Here is a 12,694-nt window from a genome sequence, read left to right as displayed (position 1 = left end):
AATGAGGATCGGTGTATCCTGACGCCACGCTGTAAAAGCACAGCCTCACATTGAGATAAAACATGAGAACTGTTGCTCGCATAAACCTTTTTGGCCCATAACTCTCAAGGAGAAATCAACCCAGCAGCAGAAGCTAAACTTCTAACATGAGCTACATCTCTAAGTCTGTATGTATAGATAGATGTATATGAGTTTTGATGCAAAAGCCTTTAAGTGAAATTTTCTTCTAAAATGAGCATTTTCGCTTTCTTAATGCAGGTTAAGTGTTTTTCACCTAGTAATGCTAATGAATAGGTTCTTTTCATTGCTATTAAAGTCTGCATTTTTAAAATGTTTGCTTTTAGAAGAACATTTCAGATTGTAGTCATCATATATGCTTCGTTTTATATATATATATATATACATTTTGAATAATTTGTTGTATTATTGTTTTTATGCAACATGCATATATGCAATTATCTTAATATAATAAATGTACATGCTGCCTTTTCTACTTTCTTGAGCTGCATTAGTTAGTGTGTGTGTGTGTGTGTGTGTGTGTGTGTGTGGGGTTCACTCTGTTTGTTCTCGTCGGACTCTCTGTCCCTTTCCGCCGCTCATCAGCGGATCTGGTTTCTAAACAGCTGGGCTTACGTCGCTCACAGACGCTTACTTTCAGCTCGAGAGTTTATTACTCTTGGATGTACTGGTCTCTCTTATCTGGCGTCTCTAATGTAGTCCGTCTCTGATGTTTCTCCCGGGAGGAGTTAAAAAAGGGTCAGTAAGATCGGCGCCAGGTGTTGTGTGTGTCAGCTTCAGGAGGCCGAGGCTCTGGAGGTGCTCGGGTCTGGTCTTCCCGCTCTCTTCAGGCTTCCTCTGCCGGACGAGGGAGAAGACGAGGACGGAGAGCGGAAGGAGGACCGTATGTCTCCTGTGAGCCTCGTTCCCTGGCGGGACTGCTCTGTGTTTGACCTGTCTGTGTGCTCCTGCAGGGCTCCTCTGGCGCTGTACGAGGACCTGCTGAGGGACGTGGAGCTGCGTGCCCGCTCTCAGGGTTTGTGGAGATCTGGCGCTCTGGACCGGGCAGCACTTCCTCTCACACCAGGTGTGAGGAGAGAAACATCTCATCTAACATGAGTCCAGTTCAGAGAGAAGAGTCTTCATCTTGAATCTTCAGTGATGTTGCCATGTTGATAAATAATCAAACCTTCAGAACTGTATATATATATGGATTTGAAATGTTGCCTAGCAACTGTAAATAATGCAACTCAGCCTTGAACAGAACAGATTTTTTTTATCACACCTGACATTTTTTACAACATTATGCCACTCAACTCCAGCTAGTTGGTAGAGTAACACACAGAGTAAAATACTCCTTAACTGTGGTAAAACACTGTGTGTGTGTGTGTGTGTGTGTGTGTGTGTGTGTGTGTGTGTGTGTGTGTGTGTGTGTGTGTGTGTGTGTGTGTGTGTGTGTGTGCAGGAGCAGGAGGCTGCTTCTGTCAGGCTGATGTTTGAGATTGCTCACAGTGGACGGAGCAAAGAGCGCTTGATCTGGGAGTTAAAGAATGAAGGAAGTACTGTGATTTACTACAGCTGGAGAGACTGACACCAACACACACACACACTCAGCACTTCTACTCAACAACACCTCAGGTACACACACACACATACACACTCACCCAACACTTGTCCTTCAACATCACTATAGGTACTTGCCACACACACTCACAAACACACACACACACACACTAACCCAACACTTCCTCTTTAATATCACTACAGGTACACACACACACACACACTCTTACACAGAAACCTGTAATCATTATGATTTTTTTAAAGAAAGCTTTTTATTAATACAGTAAAAATTTGCTTTACACATTTTTAAAAGTTTGCTTCTCTTTTCAAAACTTTACACACAAATCCAAGAAGGTACAGACAAAATGCAAAATAGATAAATAATGTTAAACATGAGCGCAGGATTGATTGACTGACTCCTCTTTACTAGCTGCTGTCCCATGATCCTTCACTCTGACCTTGCTGCTCACTTCTGACTATTATCCGTTTTCTGGATGCTCACGATGTTCTGCACACAGCGTAAGATTCTGCCCGCAGCACTAAAACACATCAGCTTCTGCCTTCAAGAGCGCTGCTCATGGCATCGTGAGCTGAGTCCTGGCGCCTTGAACACACACCCGTGCTGATGGGCTGAGCCTCGCCGCGGTCACTCTGAGGGGCGTGGGCTTTAGAGCGGGACAACGGCGCCAGCAGAGAGCTGCACCTGGAGGTGTGTGCGTGTGTGTGTGTGTGTGTGTGTCATTTCATCCAGAAAACACTGAAGGATGCTGTGTGTGTGTGTGTGTGTGTGAGCAGAAGGAGCTGGAGCAGAAGGCGTGTGTGTGTCTGTGCAGTCAGATGGTCAGGGATTCAAGGAGAGGAGTTCATACTCCAGAGCGGCCCAGTTCTCCTGCCGAGACCTCTACATCACAGACGAGGAGCTGTTCAACACACTCAACCCTCAATGCAGACGTGATCACACACACACACACGCCACGACATAGGCCCATAAAATAATTATTTAAAAAATACTATAATAGTTGTAACAACTTATTTAAAAATATCATATATTTATATATATATATATATATATATATATATATATATATATATATATATATATATATATATATATATATATATAAATATATGATATTTTTAAATAAATTGTATATATATTATATAAAGGAATAAAACACATTATTAATATTTATAACCTATATAATTTTCGTATATATGTGTGTTTATATACACACACATTACATTAATAGTTCATACATTTAAAAATATAAAATGCAATATTTGGACTGTAATATTGTAATATTCATGTCTGTGCTTCATACAGTTTTTTATTTTATAAAAGCACGATAAGTGTATTACATGATAATGAGTAAAATGCATTGCTAAAACCCTGCAAAATTATATAAAAACACGTACTGAAAATCATTTTAATGCTTCTGGGCGGCTTGGTCCCTTTTCAGTGCTTTTACACCTAAGGTTACATGTACACGCTGTACAAGCAAATAAATGAGTGTTTTCATAAGACAACATAATGCAATCGATATCAAGTGGTCATTAAATACTGTACGAGTTGAAACTGGAAGCGCTTTCAACCAGGCCGTAGCCAGACCCCAGCGATTTACCTGTGAAACCTTGAGATCCCTATCAGCCCCGAATAGCAGCCCATGAAAGAGAGTCCCCCGCGCACATATATATAATTACAAATACAGCCTCGTGGAGCATTTTACCTCAGAAGATGATTACATTTAATCACTATAATGAACATAATGCTGTTTCCTGCTTCTTCTTAAGTAATATTTGCACCTTAAAGCATTAAGATCAGCAAACCACAATAACAATCATCTTGAATTTGCATAGGGAAGTAATAACAAAGTCATCCGGCCAGGTTATGGGATAAAGGAGCCATGCCATGCATTTAAGGTCGGTTATGTTTGTTTTCCAAGCTTTTATTATTTTTGATATTCAGACAGTTATGAAGGAGGTATGTTCTGCAGATTCACTTATCGCAGCGGTAATCCTTTAGCTTCTAGCCTCTCTCTGGGTAAACGCACACAAATAGCTGCATAATCAGCTCCATTGCTGGATAATTGCTTGAGTCGCGGTAATTTAGGCCAGAATATGGCTTTCCTGCAGCCCATAGCATGTGTCGGCCCTCGTGCTCCTGCACCGGAGAACACCCTTATTGAATCTGGAACTGACAGACCATCCTCGCTAAATGAATGCGGCAGAAACATGTTGTTCTGGCAGCTTACGGTTGTGGTTGTGTTCAGGCAGGTTGCAGCACCGGCGCGAGCCTCAGGAGGCGCTGGCGGGGCTTTATGGGAGCAGGTCAAGGGGTCAGCGAGACGCCGCCCTGGGATTCGTCTCTGACCACACTCGGACAGGTAACCCTGTTCACATCAATGAATATGCAGATTGTGGGGCCCTGTCTTCCACTCAGCCAGGCTCCTCATTCATTAAGTGTTTAGTAGCAGACATCTACAGTGATACTGTGAAACTCATTTAAAGTTACTTTACTTGACAATGCTGTGTGTGCTCAAAATGCCTTTAAGTTTGCAAAATGCAGCCAAGTTTGTGATTCGAGGCTTTGGATCTAATGGATCAAGCACAGGGTTTGTTTAAAAGCATATTAAAAACAACACATAGACAAATGAACAAAGTGAAGACTTGCTTTTCACTAGAGACTCCTTAAGCTTATACGTTAGCTTTTAGGACGGCCAGACCTAGAATCTTAAAGACAGTGAAAGACAAAAACCAGTTTCCACTGGCTGTCACTGCTAAACGCTAGACTGAAGAAAGACAGTCGCTTAGGGTCCAGTGTGTCATGAGTGGGAGTAAATGTTGTTTAGGTGAACTCGGGTGTGTGTTTTATCCACTAGGTGCTGTTGTCTCCAACTGAGAGAGACAGCGTAGAGCAGAGAGACGGTGTCTGAACCGCTTAACACGCTTGATCCTGGAGCCGCAGCGCCGCAGATAATAGTGGTGCACACCTGTGACGGCTCGACGCCAGGTGAGACGCGACACACACACACACACACGCCGTGATGAAGAGCAGATGATGAGGATGATGATGTGTGCAGTGTGCAGTTATGGAGGGAGCCGTGGACGGTTTAGTGCGTGAGTCTGTGAGACCGAGACACTTCGCTTGGGCTCTTCAGGAGAACAACGGGCCGGACCGACATTCTGTGAGGGACAAAACACACACACACACACACACACACTGGTGAAAGACTGAGGTCTGACGCTAACTGTGCTGACATCTGCAGCCGAGCAGAAGGAGGACGAGCTTAGAGGAGGAGCGCCGCTGCTGCTGAAGGACGAGGAGACGAAAGGAGTGTCAGAGATCTGGAGGAGACAGGAGAGCAGTGCAGGTGATGCTGCTCACCAGCAGAGGACAGCAGAGCTCATCACACACACACAGCACCTGCTGAAACTGCCGACAAAATCACACAGGCCAGAAGAAACACTCTAGCAACCATCCAGAGAACACCATAGTTACTGCATAGCAACCACTTTAAACAACTATCAACAAAATCTTAGCAACCAGCCAGAACACTCTAGCAACTGTCAGGGGTTACCCTAGCATTCACCAAGAACATCTTAGCAACGCCAGAACCCAGAACACCCCAGCAACTACAGATAGCAACCACCCAGAACACCCCAGCAACCTGCCAGGAACATCCCAGCATTTACCAAGAGCATCTTTGCAACCAGAACTATATAACTCCCTTACCCTAGCAACCTGTCAGGTTACCCTAGCATTCAACAAAAACATCTTAGCAACTAGAATCCAGAACACCCCAGCAACTACATAGCAACCACCCAGAACACCCTAGCAACCTGTCAAGTTATCCTAGCATTCAACAAGAACATCTTAGCAACCAGAACTCCAAACACCCGGCAAACTGCATAGCAACCACTGCCAGAACAATTCTCCTAGCAACCCCATCAGGTTACCCTAGCTTTACCAAGAACATTTAGCAACCAGAATAGCAACAACCTAGGAATACTCCAGTTTATACATAAACCATCCATAACACCATAGCAACCGCAGAGAATAGCCTTGTTTGCTACAGCATAAACCACCCATAACATCCTAGCAAATGCATAGCAACCACACAGAACACCCTGTAACCAGGCAGGTCACCCTAGCATCCATCAAGAACGCCTCTCAGCAACCAATGCTAAAACACCCTGGGAAATAATATCAAGTAGAAGAGAAACACCTTAGCAACCAGATCAATAAGAACTCCCAAGCAACTGTGTAGCAACAGCACAGAATACCACCAAAACCCTATCCGTTGTATAATACCTAGAACACTTTAGAAACTTCATAGCAACCACTCTGGTGAAGACCAGGTAGTGGTCACTCAGAACAGAACATCTAGCAGCTCCATGTTATGTAGCTACTATGTCACAACACAGGTGAATGCTCCAGCAACCACTATGACACTCCTAGCAACCACCAAGGACATCTCCGCAAAAACCCTACTAACTGCTTCTCTCTTGACAGCCACCCAGAAGACCCCAGCAAACCGTCGAGAGTAAGCTCCTTAAGCTGTCAGTGCTGTACAGAGAGCCGGCTTGTGGTTCGCACGACACCTGTGATGCTCACCACCACGTGCGCGTCTCTCGCTGACTCACACTCTGTGGGCGGGCATGCTACATTTCTGAGCGCGGGACAGCTGCACGCCATACACCCGCTGCCTCACTCTCTGATCTGTCTCTTCACAGCACACACACACACACACACACAGTGGCAGTATAAACACCAGACTGACTTCTACGCTCTGACACTTACAAATATGTGCTTTTACACTGTGTGTGTGTGTGTGTGTGTGTGTGTGTAGGAAGGCTATGGAGCATGAGGAAACATGTGCCCGCTGAGGAGAGGAAGACAGACTCCAGCTTTACTACATGGGATCACACACACACAACCACAGCACACATACAGAGCGCTGCTGCACACACAGGTACACGGGCCACGCTGCTCAATAATACAGTGAATACACCCAATATTATTTATGACCAAAATAGTAGTAATCGTTCAAATGCAATGTATTTTCAGCATTCTGATATGCTGCTCAAAAACATTATACACACACACACACACACATATGACACAGAATCTTTCGCAACCCTCAGACACTTTCATGATGTTTACTCACGTGATTCACACATTCAAACATGATCTCATATTATCATGTTTAGTCATAGTGTGTGTGTGTGTGTGTGTGTTTTGTAATGCGTATGATGGAGCTGGATGGTGTATTCCCTGTGTGATTTTGTCGATGACACTCCAACACTCTCCTCGTAGCTGCCTGTCTTCATTTCCTCTATTAGTAACACAGCCGCCTAAAGTGTCGCATGTCGCGTAAACGGTGATGTTGAACCGTCACGGTGAGCTTTTTAAACCTGTCCTTCTGAGACTGAACTGACTTTAATGATTTATGAGATGATCCGTGAGCTCCAGGTCCAAACATGTCTGAAGGCTGTTCGGTGAATGGCTGTGTGTGTTTCTTCTATAAATAAATATTAAAATTGTTAACACTCAGAAAATTGGCAGCATCATATACAGTTGTGTATTCCATTGTTGACTGCAGCGTTATACGCTGAGGAAAAAAGCTAAATAAAAGTTAAAATTGCAAAGTGTCTTATGTTACATGTAAGATTTATGAGCATTTTAAAGGTAAAATACTTTTATTTTTACTCTGGTATCTGCTGTTTATCTGTTTAACATCCAAGATGTAAGTGACTTCAAAACTTCATGTGCTTTTTGTTGTGGGCTGTTTTGGGTCACCATTGACTCCTTGTTCATGAAAGGACCTGAACAGGACTTTTTCTGAAAGATCTTACAGACTTTCACCTAACCTGCTCTGGTCTCCTGCTTACAGAGTGGGTATGTAGTGAATGAGTTTGTGCACAGTGCTGTACAGAGACAGAAACATCAACCAGTGTCCTGCAATCAAACACGTCATTATCATGATCGCCTACTGTCCCTTTAAAAAGTAAACATCGTTCAGTGATGCCAGTACCGGTACCAAGCGGTATTTAGTCATGTGATTTGATATTTTGCATCGTCAGTGTAAGTACTAAGACACCATAATGTATTGTAGTTAGACTGATAAGCGATGATAAACTAAAATATGTTTACTTTGTTGAGAGACTCCGGCAGCGATGCTGTTAAATCTGGAGTGCAGAGCATCCTCTCCTCTCTGGCTCCCTCTCTCTCTCTGCTTCCTCTGTCTCTGCCCTCTCTCTCTCTCTCTCTCTGTCTCGCCTCTCTCTCTCTCTCTTGTCTTCTCTCTCTTGTCTCTAGCTTCCTCTCTCTCTGCCTCTTCTGCCTCTCTCTGTTTCTCTGTCTCTCTTCTCTCTGCCCTCTCTCTGTCTCTCTCTTATTCCCCTCTCTCTGTCTCTCTGTCTCTCTCTGCTCCTCTCTGCTCCCCTCTCTGTCTCTCTCTCTCTGTCTCTCTCTTGCCTCTCTGCTTCCCTCTGTCTCTCTCTCTCTGTCTCTCTTGCCCTCTCTCAATGCCTCCTCTCTGTCTCTCTCTGTTCTCTCTCTGCCCTCTGCCCTCTCTCTGCTAATCGTGATGACGGTTTGTTCAAAGCCCAATAACTGCGCAAAGTGTGTGTGTGTGTGAGTGTGTGTAGATGGCCCATCTCACCCACATCACTGGAAGCACCGCAGCATCCGCGCGGTTTTCGTCGTGCATCGCCCTTCGACGGCAGGGCGCTGCGTAACCTCCGCCGCTCTCCGGTCCGTCCAAGTCCGTCCGCGGGTCGGTGTCGGTGTAGCGATCGCGGCGGCTCCGAGATGCCGCAGGTAAGCGACACCGTCGTTCTCGTTGACCCTGGGCAGAGGATGCACGTGCTTCTGTCGGCGTGTTATCTTCAGCGTGTGTGTGTGTGTGTGTGTGTGTGTGTGTGTTGTGTGTGTGTGCGCCAAAAGTGTTCCTGTTAAGCTGTAATACTACTGGAGCTGAAGGCTCACTGGAGCATTTACACACCGTCTACGGGTCTGAGGCTGTTGTGTGAGCTGCTCGCAAGGGATTGTTCTGTGGAGATTAATGTAACATTATCAGTCAGACAGCCATAGCAAGATATCTATATCTATGATATCTATGAGAGTTAATTTTCTAAATCATAGCAAAAAAACACTGTGAAGGTTTTTTTAACACATTGACTCTGCTGTTACTTCATTGTAAATACTCTCCTGATCATAACCTGATATCTTGACTTTTTATTTTAAATAAGTTATCATGCAGAATTCAAAGGTTATATTTGAAAATGTTCTCACTGTAGAGAGTTTAAACGCTCACTCATTTTGATAAATATGCGTATGGCCTCAGATTGTCCACCTTGATTAAGCACGAATTGCATTCAACTTTGGGAAAAATGTCTTTAACGTTTCTTAAATGCAAATGCAAATCTCAAGAACGTTCAAACGATGTTAGCGACAATGTTAATGCTATGGAGCTCTGAAAGGTTCAAAGTCACAGGAACTTGTTTTCGTGGTTGGCATCATGTGCTTTAAAATGTTACTACTTTGAAATGCAACGCGTTATATTATAGCCTTCTGGACAACGCTTTAACACGCTCAAAACTACGGGCAAAGAACCATATTACACTTACTTACAAAGTTGTGGAGCTGCCAGGAGCTCAGAAAAGGTCCAGTGGACGCCACATGGACTTTTAGAAGTTTCAATGATATTTTTTAGACATCAATGATGCTTTGACGTGATGGAACTTAAAATTGGTTCATCATCAAACTATTTTTAAAGGACTTTGTTTTAGGGGCCAATAAATGTTCATTATGAATTTCACAGAAACTTCATGGAGCTTGTGACTTGTTGGGAATTGTTTTATCTTCAGTCAGCACCATATGAATGTAAAACACTTGGTGGCTAAACATCAGATATCCTCAAAATGTCTTAGCAACGCCACAGGAGACCACGGGAACTTCATACTACATTACCGAAACCTAAGTGAATGCCCATCTGTGGCGTTTGATAAGCGTGTGAGATTTTTAATCTGTGATCACCGAGAGGAATAATTCAATAAGGAAAGCATAAAAGGCCATTGACAGAATGAAACGTCTGTGGATCCGCTGATGAAAGAGTGTCGCGCCAAGTGAGATCATCAGTGATTCGCCCCAGACGCACACACCGTAGCAGGCATGTTGTCTTTCATGCCCACAGCAGATGAATCCAGGTCTGCCTTTCCCCGAAGCATCAGGAAGTAGATCAGTCTGAGTGACGTCAGTCATTCAAGTTCTAAAAACAAACTCATTTTGGGTCAAGAATGTTAAATGGGAATTTCTCGACATAAAATTGTGTATAGTAGGTTATTTAAGCATCATGGTCAACTGATATTAGTTCATCGCATGATGAGTGGGGATCACATATACTGATATTAGATGCATTTAAAGAGACGAAAATTGAAAAATATCATTTTCTACTTCATCATAGTTAAAGTTTTTTCTTCTGTTGGACATGAAAAGATGATATTCTTAAAGAATGTTTACCTTTGGTAAATATGATAAAAAGAAATAGAAATCAATATGCATTGTTACTTTTAGATTTTTTGGTTTAGGTCTAACACCCAAAATTTAAATGCTGACAAAACATTAGTACCCTAGAGATATTTAACTAAGAATCTTAAAGCATTTTTCCCATTCACATTCAATTTGAGAACTCCAGGGTGATTATAAAACATAAACGATTCAATATGGCTTCTGTTTCACTTCTGAAATATAAATAAAGAGAAAACAAAGGCAAATTTCTCTTAATCAATATATTTCATAATGAAGAAGAAGTCGGAAGAAGACGCATGTCTGTATCGCCCCACGCACGCTGGAGAAAGAACGTTTGTACAAAGACTCTGTAAGGACCACAGCTGGAGAACCGCAGAAAATAGTTGAGTCTAGGTTCACCACGCAGTTAAGCTCTGGGAGGGTTTCACAGTGTAGCCCCAGTTTGTCCAAATGATCCAGTTATCAGAGACCACTGAATAGCGCACTAGCTTACGATCAGATAATCGCTTTTAGCAGCAAACTGTCAAGATGGGTTTAACACGGATAAAAGCAGTATGTGCAGTGAACAGTCGCTAGTTTTGTGGGTCTGTACTTCTGCTGGAGGTCTGGAGGTCTTGTTCGATTTACGGTAGATTCTAAATGTTGTTAGTAAATGTGATTCAACCTATTATTAACTTGAATTATTTACACAATGTTGATTTGTACTGTTACAAATAGTGCATCATTTCCAGCGAATATGGATAAATTCGCCTCCTCTGCTTTCTACATGATTTAAACCTGGGAAACAGCAGGGAACTGTGCAAAAACATGCCACATTTATAAGGCTGATGAAAGCAACTGGTCTTGAAGAACGATCTGACTTGCACTCATGCTCAGGTTGTTCCAAACTTAAATTTGCGTCTTTGCTGAATCAAACGCTGATATTATAAGAAATGAAAGTCGCTGATAAAGCCAATGACTTGAGAGTCAACGGCTACCGTTCGGTTACTTCAACATCTTCTTCTGTGTCCAACATTTAGAACAATCTGAGGATGAGCTTATGATAACGATCTTCATTTTAAGGTGATGTTGATCAAACTTTACCTCGTATTGGGCACATATTTCAAAGGTGCTCGAAGAAACTTGAAGAAAAAACGTCGATCAACTCCACATGTCATTTTGAGTCAGATGTGTCTAATTTAAAAGTGTGTTGCATCGTAATGTCTTCAACAGCGGAGCCCGCCTTTCACAATCCAACATATGATCTACTTCTTGTTGGTCTAATGAGTGCAGATATGGTGCGTTGATGTTAGCAGCTCCTAAGTTGGAGACCGCAGGTTTTTCGGCTGATGAAACACACTGAGGATCTGCAGTCCTGTAGATAAATGACAGCAGATGATCTCTGAGGAGCACCGCTCTGTGAAGGTCGTAGATTAGGTTTTGCTGCACTCACAGAAACACAAAAGTCAATTGAGATGCTCCTTCAGATCACGACTCTATAAAAATGTTGTGGATTTAATATAGAAAGATCATATAAATACTTCATCCAATCGACCTTTTTATTTATGCTTTATTTATATAAAATATGTTACGCTTACAGTACTTGGGAAAAGATGAAATCCTTTTATAATCTACAAAAATCAAAAATCGGAATGCTGTGTGAGCTGGCTTTACATTTGGATGTTTTTTCATTGAAAAACAATACTACATTGTTGTACGTTAGAGCATTATGTTATATTGTCAGGATGAACGCTTATCACTTTATTTAAGCCGCCATGATGGTGTTTTGTGTTCAGGCGACGTGACATGCGTAATCAGATTACCGATTTTTCAAGAAGTAAAGTAGTAACATAACACAAATTTGTGGGATATATGAAGTAACAACAGTTTCTTTGCTGTACCAAGGTGTGTTACTTTCATAAGCGGTAACTAAATAACACCGTGTAGTTTTCAAAAATCTTTTTTCACTTACTACCGTAATAGGAAGGCACTCCCTTGAGTTTGTGGAAGATCTCTGGTTCAATTTGAGGTTTTGTCGACGTGAATTGTTTGACGATTTCGTCTGGCAAAGTCCTTCGTAAAGAGTATTCACGCCAGCTCGGGCACCCCACAACTCCGAGATTTGTGAATGAAACGCACCGATGAGCCGGGAGGCCTCGCAGCTGATCTGTGGGGCTGGATAACAGCGAGTCGCGCCAGGCGGCGGTGACTCACTTCACTGAGCTTCGGTCGGGTGTCACGCTTGCTTAGCCCCGGAACCGCTCGATTTTTGAAGCGGTGGCTATTCACATGAACTCCTTCCCACCCCAGGTTCGATCGATGTGGCCGCCGCATAAAAAGACGGTCACGCGGACGTCATCTCCGCCAGGATGGGGAGACTGTATGGTAGTTAGCTTTGACGCCATGAGCTGGTTCAACTTCTCTTCTGACGAAATCAGCATTTGTTAAAACCATGAATAATCTTGGGTACAGTAGGTGTAGGCCCCAATAAGGGCATCCGCTGAATCATTTGAATTATACCGAACATTTACTTCTCAATAAGTTGATCCTGGGTTTATAATGTACTTCGATACTGAGGTGAATACATCGTTTCTTGCAGTAAACAGTATAAATAGCAGAAAA

Source organism: Puntigrus tetrazona, chromosome 1, assembly GCF_018831695.1.
Source record: "Puntigrus tetrazona isolate hp1 chromosome 1, ASM1883169v1, whole genome shotgun sequence".
NCBI lineage: Eukaryota > Metazoa > Chordata > Actinopteri > Cypriniformes > Cyprinidae > Puntigrus > Puntigrus tetrazona.
This window is presented reverse-complemented; position numbering follows the sequence as displayed.